Source organism: Eleginops maclovinus, chromosome 22 (genome assembly GCF_036324505.1).
Source record: "Eleginops maclovinus isolate JMC-PN-2008 ecotype Puerto Natales chromosome 22, JC_Emac_rtc_rv5, whole genome shotgun sequence".
Classification (NCBI taxonomy): domain Eukaryota; kingdom Metazoa; phylum Chordata; class Actinopteri; order Perciformes; family Eleginopidae; genus Eleginops; species Eleginops maclovinus.
In genome coordinates this window covers 16978997-16998039 of record NC_086370.1, presented here as the reverse complement: position 1 = coordinate 16998039, position 19043 = coordinate 16978997, and the positions used below count along the sequence as shown (strand labels likewise).

At 39.0% G+C, this 19043-nt stretch overlaps 1 protein-coding gene across 4 annotated transcripts in view; it reads right to left on the bottom strand.

The window, feature by feature from the left end:
- Window positions 1–12217, bottom strand: part of insyn2ab (inhibitory synaptic factor 2Ab) — a 39113-nt gene extending 26896 nt beyond the window's left edge. For 2 of the 4 annotated variants that reach the window (XM_063874297.1, XM_063874299.1), the window contains exon 1: window positions 12021–12177. The gene's annotated coding sequence lies outside the window, so the exon portion shown is untranslated. Of the gene's footprint in view, window positions 1–12020 lie in introns of all 4 variants that reach the window. The other 2 variants (XM_063874298.1, XM_063874300.1) reach the window with 2 other exon arrangements.
- Between the last annotated feature and the right edge of the window lie 6826 nt (window positions 12218–19043).

The window sequence follows — 19043 nt, the reverse complement described above, 5'->3', positions numbered from 1 at the left end:
AACACACAACACACAACACACAACACTTTGCTGTTAGCACTGCAGTAGTATAATATAAATTCTAATCACGGTGGTGCATGAATATATCAGCTGCTCTGGAGGTGAAACCATTTCCGCCCCACCTTTCAAACTGACTTGCATATCCTTCATTTTATTTAAAACCTCCATCTCTTTGCATTCTTCGCTTCACATGTATTCAGTCCCGACACTGTCCTTTGCAACATGGTGAACACTGGTTATTCTTCGAAATGCGTCTCACCACTACATTCAAAGGAGAAGTTCCCTGATTGTGTCTCGTAGAACCCCTGTTCAAGGCGGCCCCGTTGAAACGAAGCAGATTGCATTGAGGACTTAATAATGACAGTTTTGAATCACTCCCCAAATCTGTCTCAATTCATAAACCCCTGAGATGAAACTGCAGCTCTGTATTACTGTAGAAAATCTGTCAGATATGTCAAGAGCAATAGTAGAAGTGCTTACTCATCATTGGGTTTGCACACTGTGTGTTTGAACACCCTCTGCTGATCCTGCCTACAGACTGGACTTAAACTGCTTATGGAACAAATCTGTGAAGTAGCCAATGCCTGTTGACGTTCCTTTTGCCAAAACATGAACAGTACATGATACCTTAGGATGTCTGACTGAGGAAAGGCTGCTTGCTCTAAATGTGCATCAGTCAATCCTTCTTTAGCTTCACATAATTTGCAATCCAGGCATACACACGCACACATTCACGTCCACATTTTTCCTCCAGCTGCTGTGACTCAGCAGAATACCAGTCAATTACATTTTTGGGGGGCTGGGACCACATGCTCTGTGGAAGGCTCAATCCTGATGAAAAGAGATCTAAAATCAAAAGGGAATATTCCCTGCAAAAGAAATTCAAGGTGCTGGCTGTAGGCTGAGCTAAAGATCTGTCTCTAATTGGATGGAGGTAATTATAGCTGTGTGACACAGGTTGCAGTTAAATTGGTTATTCAGGGATGAAAGCGGGAGGTTTCCAATTATGTAACCATAAAAACAGTGTTTTACCCAGCCTTTGCCTCTTTCTTTTGCCCCCACATGCAGGGGGGTGGGTTTTTTTTCACAATCAGGTGTGTTTTAGACATTGTGTTAGACATTGTGTAAACTATAAATCATACGAGAAAAGGTATACAGTGAATACTGTTCAAAGATTCAAGGTTTTCTGAATGATGAAAGCACAAATTAAGAGTCTTGGTAAAAAGCTGCTTCACCTAAGATTTGGCTCAGAGATATAAACCTGTGATATGTGAGCTTAAGCCTTCCTACTAATGTTCCCTGAGTGGTAGGAAGAGGAACAGTGACCGGCTGAGAGTTGTGCTTCAGCAATAATGGATTTTCTACACAATGTTCTATATTCAACAGCAGGCTGATTATGGGTTGTAAGATTATAGAATCTCCACTGTCAGACTGATTTTGAGTGTCACTCTTTAGCTTCAAGGAGGTGAGAGTGTTAAACATGTGGATATAGGAAGGACATAAACATGACATTTTAGTTGCCAACTTTCCAAGTTGATAACATTGATTTAGTTGGAAGAGATTATTATGTGCTGCAGTTCACAAAGTAATCATAGTGGATGTTCATTCCAGTGAACGACAATGAACAAATATAATGATGGTAATTTGAGGGTTTAAACGCCATGCATTTAAAATGAGTGTTTCTCTGTTGAAAACAAAATAACTTGCTACTGTATACATCAAACCAGAGGGCATCCTTCTTAAAAACAGTGCTCGCTGTCAAAAACAGCTTTTTAATCTGTTCAGATGATCATTGTGCATGCATATCCAGATATTTTCCATCCTATTGTTCTTCTTCTCTCTCGACAAAATACTGCTTTGGGATGTGTAGTTGCTTGGAAGACAAAGACAATGATACACAGATACTTTATAAATACAAATTGAAGTAAACAAAAAATAACTGCAGCCTTATACATTATTAAAAATATACACCAACTCCAAACTCCAAACACGTTGGTCTATATCTCACAGAGGAAGTTTGTCGTTTGTTGGGCATTGATTGAAGAGTTTTTCATGGAAGGGAAGATGATGTTGGACGGACAACAAAACAGACTGCGATCAAACAGGTGGCATGTACCTGTGTCAGGGACAGCACAGCACATGTCAGTGGTTTCTAGAACCTACCTTTCTTAACAATGCTTTTCTGCATTGTACTCTAGATTGGGATAAGCAGTATTAACTAATTTACTTTAGTGTTGTATTCAGCACCTTGAAAAACAGACAAGGCGTGGTTGAGATGAATGGCATTTAGAAAACATAGGGTTTGGGACATCAGTGAATTCTTTAATGGGATATAATGGGACAATTGCGGTACGATTTCACATGATATACTGTATATTCCATATGTATAATGTCCTTTGGTTACTCGGATTATACCTCTAACTATACCCTTTATAAGTTTGTAAAATAAGATTTACTTCATGTAATAACGAACTAGACAAGTGTGTTACATGCAGTAAATCTCATTTTACAAACCTTAAGGGATGTTTCCCAGACGCGCCATGACTAAAGACACCCTTACATCATCGCAAATTGCTGAGCACACCTAGGGGAGCGATGATCAAGAAAATAACGTGGACTTTACTGTATGCACTGGTACAGGCAAGGGTTGATTAAATATGCAGTTAGACATTCGATTAAATGTGAATATAGATATGTCCTTATTGTAACGGTTCCCTTAAATACACAAAATAGTAAATATTTAACACTCGTTTTGCATTTAGTGGTAGATTATACTTCAGAAGCAACAACGATAAAGTTATTGTTACTTCTTGTATTATCTTTAAAGATTCAAATAAAATTAAAAAGGCATGCAACTTACATTCTTACTGATTCTTACTTACTGAAAAATAAACCAGTATATTTGCCAACGAGCCCAGCACCGGACTACACAGAGCAGGCTCTAATGCAATCCCAAATGACAGACAGATCAACAGGGAAGGAGAGCTTAAATAGACTTAGACCATTCTTAAGAAGTAAGAATTTTACTCCAAAGCGAGACTTTTATTCCTTTTCTTTTACCATGTGTATTGCGTACTTTCAGTTCAGGTTACTAATTAAACAGGCTTCATACTCTTTGTATAATCTTCCTTGTGGGTTGTGGGAGATTTGCAAAAGAAAACTTTATAAGGGGGGGGCTTTGATCAGAATCACGGAAAGAACAAGTGGAAAGGGATGGTGTTTTTGCAGTCGGTAATAATCCAAAATCCTGCAGGAACAGGTGGGTGTGGGATTAAGCCAAAACAGCCCTGCTTAAACCACTATCTCCTCTACTTAATGTATGACAAAAGTGAATGCGTGCGCAGACTCCCGATCGGTAGCCCAGATCATCGTTGCAACAGTGATCCGTATGCTACTTCATTTTCAAAGCACACGCAAACAAACAACACACACACACTTGCATTCGTTGCATCTCTCGCCACTTCTCTGATCAGCTGTCAACGAACATTGAGCCTTTTTTGAGAGATCTCTCATTTATTCAGCAGATGTGGGGACGGGAGCTGCTGGAAGTCCCTCGTTGCTGCATGCACACGTGACCCATTAGGCCAGCCAAGAAATACTGCAGCTGCTCTAATTGCCTCTGGCTGTGCTGTCCTGTTTCTAGAGTTTCATCTACCTGCAGTCACTCATATAAAAGTAAACACTGCCAGAATATGCCGTATAGGATTATGAATGTCAAACATATTAAACTAAACAACATCATGTAGCTGTGAATACCCACTTGCTTTTCAGTTTTGAATTTAAAGTCCTGCATTTCAATCCTATCGTTTTAGATTCACAGAAAAAATGAGCTTATAATTACAGTGTCTGAGTTGTGTAGCACAAAATGATTGTTCTGTACACTGTAATGTTACGCGTCAACCCTCCAGTTATGGTACGTGGCAATTACACATTCAGGAAATAATGAGCAACTATCAATATGCAGCCATATTTATAACATGTTGTATCCGGGTAGTGTCAAACATTTCGTAGCATGATAGCACACAAGTGGGGAAAAAAACGTGGCTGTGCCAAATATGTTTATGTGTATTGTGCAAAATATAAATCCAGAGGCTATTTTAGCTTTTAATAGGCTCCCTTAGAGTATCTCTTTTCAGCCACTCTTCCACTTGCTTCCCTCATGGCTGCATTGATGCAAATGAAAGGCAGGCTTTTCATTTTTTCTGTGTTGAGTAATAGCCCACTGAGTGAGCCCTCCTAATTGTTCCTGTCAGGCTTGTAAATCATGGGAGTCTACCCTCCTCTCCATCACACACAGCCTCTTCTTGCATAATCCTATTAGGCGCAACACTATCATATAGAAGAGAGAAATATTGCTTACAATGGCTTTAACTTTTTTTCCTCTTTCTAATGATTTCTCAGTGGGAGTTATGACAAAAACAAAAGGCACCAATTTGCAGAGTGTTTTCTTAGAAACACCTTCACTTTAGGTTCAGTACAAGGCTACCTAAATCCAACTGCCTACATATACAGTGGGGCAAAAAAGTATTTAGTCAGCCACCAATTGTGCAAGTTCTCCATTTAAAAAGATGAGAGAGGCCTGTAATTTTTATCATAGGTACACTTCAACTATGAGAGACAGAATGAGAAAAAAAATCCAGGAAATCACATTGTAGGATTTTTAATGAATTAATTGGTAAATTCCTCAGTAAAATAAGTATTTGGTCACCTACAAACAAGCAAGATTTCTGGCTCTCACAGACCTGTAACTTCTTCTTTAAGAGGCTCCTCTGTCCTCCACTCGTTACCTGTATTAATGGCACCTTTTTGAACTCGTTATCAGTATAAAAGACACCTGTCCACAACCTCAAACACTCATACTCCAAACTCCACTATGGCCAAGACCAAAGCGCTGTCAAAGGAGACCAGAGACAAAATTGTAGACCTGCACCAGGCTGGGAAAACTGAATCTGCAATAGGTAAGCAGCTTGGTGTGAAGAAATCAACTGTGGGAGCAATTATTAGAAAATGGAAGACATACAAGACCACTGCTAATCTCCCTCCATCTGGGGCTCCACGCAAGATCTCACCCCGTGGGGTCAAAATGATCACAAGAACGATGAGCAAAAATCCCAGAACCACACGGGGGGACCTAGTGAATGACCTGCAGAGAGCTGGGACCAAAGTAACAGAGGCTACCGTCAGTAACACACTACGCCGCCAGGGACTGAAATCCTGCAGTTCCAGACGTGTCCCCCTGCTTAAGCCAGTACATGTCCAGGCCCGTCTGAAGTTTGCTAGAGGGCATTTGGATGATCCAGAAGAGGATTGGGAGAATGTCATATGGTCAGATGAAACCAAAATAGAACTTTTTGGTAAAAACTCAACTCGTCGTGTTTGGAGGAGAAAGAATGCAGAGTTGCATCCAAAGAACACCATACCTACTGTGAAGCATGGGGGTGGAAACATCATGCTTTGGGGCTGTTTTTCTGCAAAGGGACCAGGACGATTGATCCGTGTAAAGGAAAGAATGAATGGGGCCATGTATCGTGAGATTTTGAGTGAACACCTCCTTCCATCAGCAAGGGCACTGAAGATGAAGCGTGGCTGGGTCTTTCAGCATGACAATGATCCCAAACACACCGCCAGGGCAACGAAGGAGTGGCTTCGTAAGAAGCATTTCAAGGTCCTGGAGTGGCCTAGCCAGTCTCCAGATCTCAACCCCATAGAAAATCTTTGGAGGGATTTGAAAGTCCGTGTTGCCCAGCGACAGCCCCAAAACATCACTGCTTTAGAGGAGATCTGCATGGAGGAATGGGCCAAAATACCAGCAACAGTGTGTGAAAACCTTGTGAAGACTTACAGAAAACGTTTGACCTCTGTCATTGCCAACAAAGGGTATATAACAAAGTATTGAGATGAACTTTTGTTATTGACCAAATACTTATTTTCCACAATCATTTACAATAATTCTTTAAAAATCCTACAATGTGATTTCCTGGATTTTTTTTCTCATTCTGTCTCTCATAGTTGAAGTGTGCCTATGATGAAAAATACAGGCCTCTCTCATCTTTTTAAATGGGAGAACTTGCACAATTGGTGGCTGACTAAATACTTTTTTGCCCCACTGTAGTACAATTGATGACAACATAAACCTGGGTTTTTGGACTTTCCATGGTTGATTAGTTTCTAGATTAGTTTCCATTCACTTTTTTGTCACTGTGTTGCACTGGGTCCTTGAGTCAAAAAAGAGCACACTTTTACCAACTGCCCTTACATGGTGTTACGTTTTTTCTGCAAATTAGGCACTAAACAGATATTTCACAGGCTTTAACAAATTAACAAATCTCATCATCTGGTCATGGTGAAATTTGTGAGAGGAAGATAATCATCAAGAATAAAACATCTCTTTTACACTTTGCTTCTATGTCTAAGGAAAGGCTAAAGGATTAATCATTCCTTTCCTAAAATCACCTTCTCCCTCTATCAGTTTTAAAAGCCATAGACCACTACAGTCGGCTGCTATGGAGGAACTTTCTGCAGGCTCACTGACGCATGAACATATCAGTGATTCCTATCTCTACCAAATAATTGTAATTAAAAGATTTAACAGATTAAATCATACACCCTTGCACCCTATAGGTGGGGTCTAATAATGGCACGACCCACCGCTAGCTCCAGATGTTTGTTTTTCTCTTGCCCTACATCAAGTTAAGCTGATCCAATCCCATCCTGATCAGTAGCCAGGAAATTAAGTTAGGCTATGGCCTGCCCCAGACGGTTTGTGGCAGGTCAGTTTTTCCTCCCGTTAAGAGCTCCAAACACTTAAGCTATTAACCTTTTTTTGTTTGGACAACCAGGATGAATCACCCCATCTGCCAGTATTCTCATTACAGCTTCCCATTTTCAATGTCTTTTTTAAAGTTGCGGCAAGATTGAGGCTACTTTTTATCATTATATGCCAAACGGGAGACAGACTTAAAAACCCCCTCAAGCAATCTCCTGGAGACAGGCATGTGCTGGGACAGCCAAACAGAGCCGAATGACTCCATTTCCAGTCTATGAGCCAATTGTGGACAAAGCGATTGGATGCCAGTGCTGATGTTGTTGCACTGGGTTTGTGTTATAGCTGCCGGGCTTAAACTCATCTCTAACTGCTGAGTTACAGGAAAACAAACAGAAACCAAGACTGCAACCAACTGCAACGCACATTAAAATAATTGTAATATTCGTTCTCTGCCTTGGTGGGGAATAAAATCTGATGTTTCTAAACAGGGTGAAATATCATTTAACATAACTAAATTCACAACATTTACCAATAAGAACAGTAGTGACAATAACACTGGAGCTCAGGGGTCTCTGAGGAAATATCAGACTGCTCACATACCCCACGGTGAGAGGTATACATAATATTTTGACATGGATTAACACTAATAGTATTTATCTCAGTCACAAAGGCTTTGAGTAACTAGGCACTCTTCTTAGACGACTGAACAAAGCTCCTTTATTTGAAATGGAAACAGCTACCTTCTTCACTATTGAGCCAATTACTGAGCTCTTGAAAAAGGTTATAGTTATTTCAATGATTACATGGTTTATAATTCATACTGCAATGCAATATGCATAAGATTAGACAGTTATTGCATATTAACCTGTTTATTCCTGAGAGCACATACTGTAGCAAAACAGTGAACCATTAAACATGTTTTCCTGAGTTTTCATACTCAAAGCCAAAAAAATCATTCACTTATTACATACAGTACAATACCACAGTCTAGAATGTTCTTATTAATTAATTAGTTCCCTTCAGCGTATAAGACATTGATCTTTTTTTTGTTGGCTTTAATCAGATAGGACAGTGGAGAGTGACAGGAAATTGGGAGAGAGAGTCGGGGTGGGATCCGGAAAGGACCACGGGTCGGGAATAGAACCTGGGTTGCCGGCGTACGGTGCAGCTGCCCCAGCCAGTTGCGCCACGGCACATTTATCTTTTAAACTATATATTTTTAAACAAATGTTTTTTATCCAGTGTATCACAAAACAATTAATATGACTTCCTTAATAATATGCTTTGTACACAGGTTGTACTGCCAACTCACTTTGTTTGATTGTCCTTTTTTGTAAAGTACTCTAACAGACATCATGCATGCATCTTATACATATTTGATATTGGATAATGTACTGTACAACCATTTCTTTCAAACCATCCCATTTATTAGAACTTTTCTATTATCGCATGGATTGACACCAGGTTCAATTCAAAATGAATTTGATTATTCTATACTGTCATGTAAAATCCCTTAAAAGCTTACTTCGAATGAGCTAAGATACTGTATGGGAGATATGCAATCTGCTTTTAGTGGGTCTGAATGTTTGACAAAATGTTGATAATCCTTTGAGAACAGCAACTCGGTTCATTTTGCTCTTATCAACTCCCAGTTGGTTTATGTGCCTCATGTTCAGTCTAATGCCATTACATCCGCCAGTGAGTCCATGAGACTGTTGATTGAGAGTTGGCCTGTGGTTTGATGCTTCTTCTATGGAAAGCACCAGATGGAGTATACTGGTATGAATACAGCCACTCAAATATGTTTCTTGGCATCAAAAGGCTAAGGCAGAACAGATGATTGCCATATTGTTTTTGACTGGACCCAAGGGTACTTTAAAGGACAATGAATCTGTGGGGACTTCAGCTAAATGCATGTGGACAATGATGGATGTGTGGGTGTGAGATCAATGTGACTCTTTAACATTAATTGATAACGGCTACGTGAAAACCTTTCCCTGCTATTTGAAACATTTGGGAAGCACAAAAGTCTATTTATGCAACCTGCAACATGCAACAGTAAAAAGACCCATTTATTCACAAATGAATACTGAATGAGAGCTCATTGTTTTGTCAGAGTGAATGCGTGCTACACTACACACATCATGCTATTCTCAATACAACGCTCAATGAGAAATTGCTTGACATAAATTTGACATTCCCTAATGAATTTTAGTCTTCAACTATGGAGATTATTTTTGTCTGGTTGTCATTTAATCTGTGATTAAGTGGATTCTATGGATATAGGGTACAGGGTTAATTGTATTTGTGCCTATCAAATTGTCCAGTGCATTGTTGACGCCACTAATGAAATTCAAGTATCATTCCTCGCCACATGCCTCTTTCAGTCTCTTGTTTTTGCAGAAACAACAGAAGATATCCGAATATGTATACTCCAAAACAATTGTTGTTATTCCACTATAGAGGCAACATAAAACATTTCAGAAGCCTACCAGAAACAGCTCTTCATTTTCTTTGTTGCAAATTGTGCACACTCACTCCGTCACGACATACTGAAAAACGTATTTGAACAATCAATCATCGAAGGCATCATTGTGGTTATTAGTAACATCTGTGCTTTTCAAAATGTCTGCCATTAAAAAAAGTAGAGGTCTAATGAACCAGAATATCTGGAACCAGCTGTGCGGGATTGCAGAGTATATCGAGCCAGAAACACACTTCATGTTTGTTTTTTAACTACAGCTAAAACTAAATTAAAAGTACAACAGACAAAAGACAAGTGATGAGTTCAGAAAAATGTAACTTTTGGACAGGTGTGTACCCCAAAAGATGTAGTAATGGTATGGTAAAACCACACTTTACCCCCTCATACTTTGCAGTTCAGGACAGAATAGGTTCAGCATAAACAGCTAATGTTATTCAAAATCTGTGTTTATAGCCAAATGGCAGCTGGTATTTATACAAGAAATCTGAATGTTATCAGTTAATGTAGTCTGAGTTAATGACAAATAAGTGGTTTACAAGAAATATGAAGACATAACTCCTCGTATGACTGTAATCGGCTGAAAGGCAGGCTTAAGTCTCAAGTCTTTCACCGTTTGGTTGTATATAACAAGACTTTTGCTCATGGATCAGTAAAGTTGAGAATGAGAAACATGAGAGTATATCAGAGAGCGATGGTTTAACACTCGCTGTGGGTGAAGGGTGGCTCAGCCAGGCAGCAGGCACAGCTGCAGGTTATCAGGTTGATTAGCAGTCTGATAAATAGCCTTTCTCTTGGCTGGGCTGCACACATACACTGGCAAAAAGGACAAAATGAAGCTGAGCCCTGTTTCATGGTGTTTAGGTTCTTGTGTGCTATCCAAACCATGCTTATACCCAACTGCTCTGAGCCCAGAGATCAATTCCTGATAGGCTGGTCATGTGATTTTTAAGTACCATAGAGTATGCCACAATACGAACAAAAACGCAACAGGGTAATCGTTTCTTTCCTTTGCACCAATTTGATTGAAAATATACTTTTTTTTTCAACACAAGGCATACGTAAAACAATCTAAACGTCCACAAAAAACACAAGTGTGGACCAATGAGACTATCCTCAAATTAACATGTTAAACAAACACAAAGCTCTCTTTTAATAATATTTAGTAGCACACTTCTTCTGCTGTAGGTTTATTGGTATTAGAGTACAGAATGATCAGCTTTTATCTTGATGTGCTAAACTCTTAATGAATGCATAACAATAGTGGATGGAATCATGCATGCATCACCCTTACTTTTTCTGATTTATTATGAAATTCAGAAAGAAATTCCTCCCCATCTGGATGGAAACAGCATTGAAGACAATCCTTTATTGTCAAAATGCGAACAAAATCTCTTCTGACAATTGTTACCATTTTAATGATCTCCTCGTTCTTAACAAATATATTTTTGCAGCAAATAAGACCTAGGCCTACATTTTGACAGCACCGATTAAACTGTCTAGTTTAAAACATCCCATTGTGGCAGCCCTTCGATTCTACTTCTGTCATAGTAGTCAGTGGTTTAAAAATTCAAACATAGAAAAGTGTTATATTGAATTGATAACACCATAAAAGGATACCTCTCTGAAGTAAGGGTTTTTATCCTTCAGTAATGGATTTGTAAATGTTTGTAGATATTTGAACTGACTTAGACATTGTGACCTTTGTCTTTGAGGTTCTGCTGCTGACGTTGAAAGCCTATGGTGTTGAATTCAGTCAAATGTCATGAAGGAATTTACAGTTCATATAAACTTGGACTGCAAAAGTTCATGCTCTTTCTCATTCTGACCTTTATAGAGAATATATCCTGCTTCCTTAGATAGAGGCACAGTCTTGTTGGGATTATATTACAATTAAAATAGCAGATGCTACGGTACTCTGCTAATTAGATCTGGTTCTCAAACCACACTAGTGTTCTCACTTCAGATGGAAAATTAGCTCAATGTGTTCTCAACTCTAAATTAAAGGCTGGCCCTAACTCCCCTGTCTGCCACTTCGTGTTTTGCTTCTTCTTCAGTGATTTTTTTAAAATTTAAATGGCATGCAAAAAGTTGCATTACCTCAACAAGCAAGTTTTCAGCAACATTCTTCAATAATAAGACTCTTTTTTTTTTAAAATAGCCTTTGCCCTGCCATTTCCATCTCTGTTATAACTCTGTATTTTTCAGATGTGTGAGAGCCTTTTCTTCCAATTGTTTTCTGCCAAAAAATAAGGCCAACAACCTTACCTTGTCTTTACAAAAGCAACATTTCTCATGCTTTCCAACAGCCTTTTTGTTCCTTCCTGTTTCATATCATTCCCCTCCTTTCCCCCAATTTACTCACACGTTCATGTCTTTTCTTAGATCCATTTGATTATTTCTGTCTCTTTAACTTTCTTTGGACATATACACTCCAATAGTGCATGCTTCCGTTTGCAAAGCACGTGGTTCTTCCTCAGACCTCTCCTAGACAATCACTCTTCCCAGATTTACCACATCACTATACACACAAGCAGTCTATGCACACATTTCCAACAACTTTAAGACTGCATTCCCTTAGGAACCGAACGCAATACTGGTTACAAGAAAGTATTTAAGCAAAATGTGAATCCAACAAGTACTCTAAGTTAAAGTAAAGCATGACAGATTTAGTCACAACGTTTCATTACTTGTCAAACCTCTTCCTTCTAAAACGGTCTGTCAAACATTTACACTCCTAAAATCTAAAGAAAAAAAGATCGTTTATCTTACCTACTAACTCTATTCACTTTGTCCAGTATTAGAGCGTTCTTGTTAGGTGGAAAACCTGCCAATTCATCAAATCAACATCACAAGACTATTTTCAATATTTTTTCTATACATTTACCAGTTCAATTTCTCCCGCTTTCTTTCACCCATCTTGCCACCATTTTGTGTTTTTCCCAGTTTTTCAAGAGAAACGAATCTCTTCATTTCCTTCCCTAGCCACGCCCCATACACGTTGCCATTTTACTTCTTCTTCTTTCTCTTGTTCTCTATGGACTGTGTAGTTTGGTGTATACCTGCCTCCCATTGGTGTAAACACATCACTGCTGCTTTTGCGTACATCTTGTGTTATTAGAAAAAAACAACAACTGATTAGTTTTGAATCATAAACAAAGTGTAAGGTAGCCTGATCATTAACAAAATTATTTTCTTAATCAATTTGAAGGCAACCAGTGCGGTTAATTCATAAAAAACACACCGATTATGCGTTTAGTTTCAGCTGTTTTGTTTGATTGGTTGCTGCAGGTATCAGTTATTGACACCTGTGCTAATTGGTCGTAGATCAGGAAGAGGGCGGGAGAAATACATAAAATACGTAGCAAGACACATGCTGCCAAACACTGGGATACTTTAGTCTGTTCAATGTAAAAGTAGCGATAGACGTAAAGCACATATATTGCGATTCGATTCAGTTGATTGGGGTACGTTGTTGTGCTAGTCTTTATGTGCTAACTGCTAAGCTAACATCGATTTACTGCTACACTAACATCGACCAACTAACGTGGATTTACTGCTAACGTCGCTGGATCCGAGGACGCCGTTCTCCACGGAAATGACCGTTGTTGTGTTTTTTGGATGAGGACTTCAGCTCAACTGCCTGCTGGTTCACCTGCCGGGTTCCGAATTGATTCTGCAGGACTCAACTGTGAGTTACACTTTCTGTGATTTTGCTCTCCTGAGGATAAGAACTTTGTCGGCCTGAACGCCGAGACTTCAACTATTTGTATGTTTTAGTTTTCAGAGCATGGATGGAAAAAGTAGTGAATTGGATTAAAACATTGAGCTTTGGCTAAATACATCTGATTAAATTTGAGTTGTATGGTTTAGTATTTAGGTCTAAACCAATTCCATTGCTCCTATTGTTTACTTGTAATTGATTGATCTGTTAATTGTAGCAGGGATTATTTTGTTGAATATTATTTTGAAGGTAACTTTTTCTAAATTGGAAGCTTGTGTTTCAGTAATTCAATAAGCATTTGTTCTCCCTTTTTTTAATTCCAAATTATTGTCTCAGGTTAGTAATTTAAAATAAAGCATAGTCAAATTGAATAGATCTGATGTTAATTTGAATCTTAGTTTAGTCGTAAAGGAATGATTGTTCACTGTGAACCTGCGTGGTAGCTTCTCTGAGAATCCAGACATTAACAAGTATCCTTGCAGTGTGAAATGAGTTCATATTCATTTAGGCATAATATGGCTTGATGTGGTGCCACACTGGCAACAAGTTAAAGATGTATCAGAGGTTAAACAAACGTTTTTCCTTTTTACATTTTTGTGTATCCTCCCCCTCGCATTTGTGTTGTCTAGTTTCAGAATATGGACTCTGATAGAGTTAAATCTAAAAGTTTTATCAATCAGTTACTTTGTCTTTTAATCCCTAGGGCACTGCCTATGATGCCATGTGTTAATGCATAGATAGACTAAAGGAAGAGACGTTATGCTCTGTGACATGGATGTCCCGGGAATGTCTGGTGTAAATGTACATGAAAGATTGGCCCTTTACTCACAACACTTGGTAGCTGAAAGTGTTTCACATCAGGAGTACCTGTTTTTTACACTCTTTGCTGGCAAAACAAGATTGGATTTATCCCTTTATCTTTTTAGTTTAAGGCTGGGTTTTTGTGAAATGCAGACATGCAGTAAATTGAACTCTCAAAGTTCTGTAGAAAAGGGAAGAGAAAGGTAAGACAGCGAGACGAAGAAATATGGAAAACTGCCAACGTTTATTTTACTATTTTTTGTCATTGATGCCGGTGTATATTTAATAGTGCAGGGGCAGAAAGGAGCTCAATGTAGCATAGATGGGCAGGCGCCCGATTAATGTCTTAAATTGGAAGTTGATTTTACTGAAACATTTGTTTTTTGGTTGGTTGTTACATTTAAACAAGCTTGTCTTTTTCTGGTGGTGCGTCAGTGAATAATCATGCAAGAAAATGAGCTATCACATTTTGGCACAGCTGCTATGCATTCACATTCTGTTTTGACTTCCAAAATGGCAGTCCCAAGAGATGGGTGAGAGCCTTGGACGGTTTATTCATCTGCCAAATATTTGTTTGTTGATTCCTGTGCGTGACCTCTCATAAGGGAAGAGGCAGAAACTCTAGATAGGCTAACAAGCCGTTTGTCTGAGAGAAAAATGTGTGTTTACTGTTGCACTTCAACGCTGTTTGGTATCTCTTAGAACTTGAACACTTTTATCATTTTAGGCAACTACAGACATTTTATTTTCACAGGCCGGATAAGAGAAGAAGGCAAGCATTCTATGATTTTATGGTGAGGGTCTTTCCGGTTGCCGAATTGTTCACACTACACCACTAGGCAATTTCACACTACACAACTCTGGGGGTTTGATAATCTGTGTTTTGAAACGTCCAACAGAACATTTGTTCCCTCTCTTGAACTTCGCTTCCAAATCCTTCTCCACTCGCAGCTTGTTTAAAGTCTTGTAGGTGCATTGCAAAAGACATGTGTTTCGCCTTCACTAGCCAGTGTTTTGTTTTTTTGCTTTTTGAATTGTCTGTGATCGTCATTTTCGGCTGCTTTTAACAAGCTGGCAATCCATTTAAAACATTTGCGTTGTTATGTTTAGTTGCACTGCTCCATTGTTTTGTGTCTACTTTTTTACTGTTTATGTTGCAGCTTTAGAGATCCAGTCAAAGAGATCAATTGCACAACAGTCTCATCCCACTCCTAAGCTAGGCACGCTCTCTTTCTGTGCCCAACAGAAGCACAGATTACCAGAAAGCAACACTGCAGCTCTTCTTTTTGCCTGCATGGCTCATCACTGTTATGTCAGTCATACCGTATGCTGTACATTCGCACACACACAGACAGACAGACTCAAACACAGAGTGAACGTTTTACCACGGTGGTTTATAATCAAATAGAGAAGTCTTCTTAATTTTCTCCTTTTTACTGTGGCAAAAATGTATCCAAACACGGTGAAGGCAGAGCTCGGTGCAGGGGAAATAAATCACACATAATATTCCCCCAAAGAGCAAGGCAAGCGGTATGTCTTCCTGCCAGTTTGAATGATAATATGAGATGCCATATTATTTAGTATTTTGTTGTGTATGCATGTGTGTGTGTGGGCCTTCTATGAAAAATGAGTTTAAGTAATTACAACTTTGAGGTTTGGCCTTTTGTATTCTAATTAATTTGGTCATTTTCTGACATATCTTCTTGCAACATTATGAGGTTCTGAAAATGTTGTTTCAAAGGACCCGTGTCCAGAATTTAGTGGCTACTAACTGTGAGAGGATGTGAGTCGTGTGGTTTATAATTGAGGTATTACCAATTCAATTGCTCATTACGTTTTTATGTCATTAATCCGCTAATTGTAATAGTTTCACATCATTTTGGAGGTCCTCATTTAAACATGTTTGTGATTTAAAAAGCATAGTGATAAATGAAAGCATTCAACAAGACCCAGAAATTGTATTCCCATTCATAAATCACTCACCGTAACTTCAAGGGCTTGCCTATCAAGAAAACATCTGATGAATTATAGAGTGTGTTCCTGTGTAAATGCATGTGGGGTTTTGGAAGAGACGGACATAGCTTTAGGCACGGTTTGATACAGAGGAAGCGTTTGCTCGACTATAAAGTACTGCTAATCTGCCAACATCTGTAGCCAGGAAATGCTTAACAAGTGCCTCATCATTATAATCATCACAAATTCTGTTTATCTTTCTCTTTCTAACAGTCTGTTCTTTTGTTGTCCTTTTATCATTTAATAAAGAGACAGAATGGGGATCTACTCGCACCATAGTATAATGTTTATGATAATGTATACATTTTGTTAATTTAAGACTAGTTGTCTAGGGCTGGGGTTTGAAATCATCAAATATGGGAGACTTGTGGGAATTTTGAAAATCACATTTGTCTAAATATCTCACCGATCAATAATGAACACTAATGTATCCTGCTTCCCAATCTCCTCATGGACTTCAACTATTGATTCATGTTTTGAATTTCTTTGAAAGAAGCCCTTCAATCAAGTCTGGGCAGTCGATTTCTATTCAGAATTTTAGCTAGCCAACTGTATAAAGGAATACTTTAGTAATATCAAAGTGAAACCTATAATTGCTGTCACGATGATAGCCTCGTTATTTGATAATACGCGTTCTTACTTATCAGGTAACCTCTGACTTCAAGATGTATTTTGCAAGAGAACTTGGCACAGCAGAGAGGAAAAACAATAACGGCCAAACCTAACGAGAGAGCACATGTTTTTCTTTAGGCTTTTCCACAGACTGAAAAGACGTATTATTTGTCTTGACTGCAGTTTTTCTGTCACTGCTGCCACCTGATCTTTTCCTCATTCCTGGCACAAAAACATGGCAAACCTAGCAACAGCTCAGACCTCTCGACACGCACTGACAAGTTCAACTGATAGGATCAATGTAGATTATTAAAAAAAGGATAGGGAGGACTCCGCAACATCTTGATATACCTAGATCCAAACCCAAATATGCACTAATGGCATATTAAAAGTATATAATGTACAATTTCCCTTATTACTTGAGAAATCCTGCAAAATCATTTTGGAGCAAAGACAAAAAGGATTAATGACATTTTTTTCTGACCGGGTAATTTTCCTGTTCAAAATGTATTTTATCTTTACTCATCAGTCATCCACTTTCTTCCACTACGCTGTGCCGAACCAATTTATGTCGCTTTCTTGCGACCTCTTAAGCTTTGAAATGAAGTCAAATGGAGAAAGACATTCTTGAGTCACAGTCATTTAAAAAGGTAGGGAAAAGGGAAGTTGTGGCTCAGGTCACAGACCAAAGTCGGCCCAGATGAGAGAGAGTAGAGGTTGATAAGCCGAGAGTAGAAAAAGGTGTGCTCTTTGTAATTCCATTATTTTCCATTTAGACTTCCACTTCCTCTGTCTACACCTTCCCCCAGCAGGCTTCTACCTCATACCTCCTAAAAAGGGCAGCTCTCATTGCACCTTTTTATCGATCTTCACAAACTTCATGCTGGGGGTGTGGGGTCACAGTGCAGGAACATGAGCAGCAGTGAAAGAGAAATCATGAAAGGTCTGCACTAGTACTTTTCTCAGGTGTAACTATATAATCCCTTTGTCATTTATACATTTTCGCCTCCTCGGTCCTCCGGTAGTGACCCAGAAATTGATTTCAGCGTGCCATGTTGAAGGACATCTCATTTCTCTAAATGCACATCGAGCATCGAGGAGGCTATAACTGAGGATACACGGATGTATCCTCCGGGGATTTTATTTTTAGAAAAAAAAAAGTCAAATCTGATTTTAAAAAAGTGATAATTTGGAGAAAAAGAATCTGAAGTTTGAAAAGAAAATAGAAAGTAAAAAAAAATTGGGAGACAAAGTGTGAATTTTTAAAGGAGATGATTAGGGCCACATGAAGAAGGAGTTAGAATGAGAAAATAGTCTGAAGTTGGTGATTTCAGTGACTAAATAATGACTAAAACTAAGCTACAACATCATTATGGCGCACTGGGGCTAAAGATGTGGTCCTTGAGTTTGCTATCCAGTGTTTTATTCGGCTGTGTTCAAAACAGATCGTTTGTCAGTTAAAGATCGAGCCAAGGCTGTTGTTTATATTCATGCAGCAGGCTTTTCATTTTCAGCCGTGCTGCCTGCCGTTTTTGTTGATTGTGACAAAGCTGCTGTTGTGTTTTCGATAAACAATACAGATGATTGGCTTAATCTTGGTTATTATCTTAAGTAGTTTTGGGTCAATCTTGGGGCCTGAACATTTATGCTGTATTTGTTGTACATTTACAAAAAAATCTATTTCATGTTAGTTGGGTGACTGAAAATGTCTTACTGGGCACTTTAACTATGGGATGCCTCCTGTGAATAATTCATCCACTATTCATATTTTTTATTTTTAATGGGACGACCATACTTAAACATGCCCCGAAGCTTCTTTTATTGTGGCTCTTTATCGAGTAGTGTCTTAGGAGCCTGGCTTTCTGCTAGCACTTCCAGAAGAACACACAAACACAAAGGTGATTTACCGGCGCTGCCCTCTTCTGGCTAAGGTCATAACTCATAAATAGACAACAGTTCATCAACATCAGTAACTGCACCTTCTCCCCGTTCCTCTGTCCCAAGGGTTCGGTTTCCTGTCCACTCTTTTTCATCCTGTTCTTGCATCCTCTCGGAACATGCTGTAATAGCCCTTACGTCCTCTTCTGCGCCAGTGATGCCCAGCTCAACATTTCCACTAAGTGTATCAACACTGCAACTGTCTCCAATCTGAACAACTGCCCTACTGAAACCAAACCATGGATGCAAGCCAACTTCCATTTATAAAACTAAACTGTGATAATCAGACATGATCATCATCATCGTTCCCAAATGCCTCGCCGACTTTAGCCTCGGCATCAATAACTCCACTCTGTCTTCCTCCCCACACATCCATATTCTCAACAACAATCACATAGCTGCTCTCTGCCCATCACTCTCTTTCTTTGCTGCAGATACTTTAATCTACTTTCAGAATTAAATACTGTAACTTTATTCTTAATGACACATCAAAGTCAAATAAACTCCAGTGCATACAGATCCTGCGATCAGCTCACCCCTGTTATTCCAATTCCAAAGATCTTCACCTCACTTAAAGTGCCCTAAAACATTGCCCCCTGCTACTTCAACCACCACACCTCCTCCACCAGCCATCACTCATCTGAGGCCAACCTCCTGTCTGTGAACAAATTGTTCTATGTTTTTATATTTTTAGAGTGTTGACGATC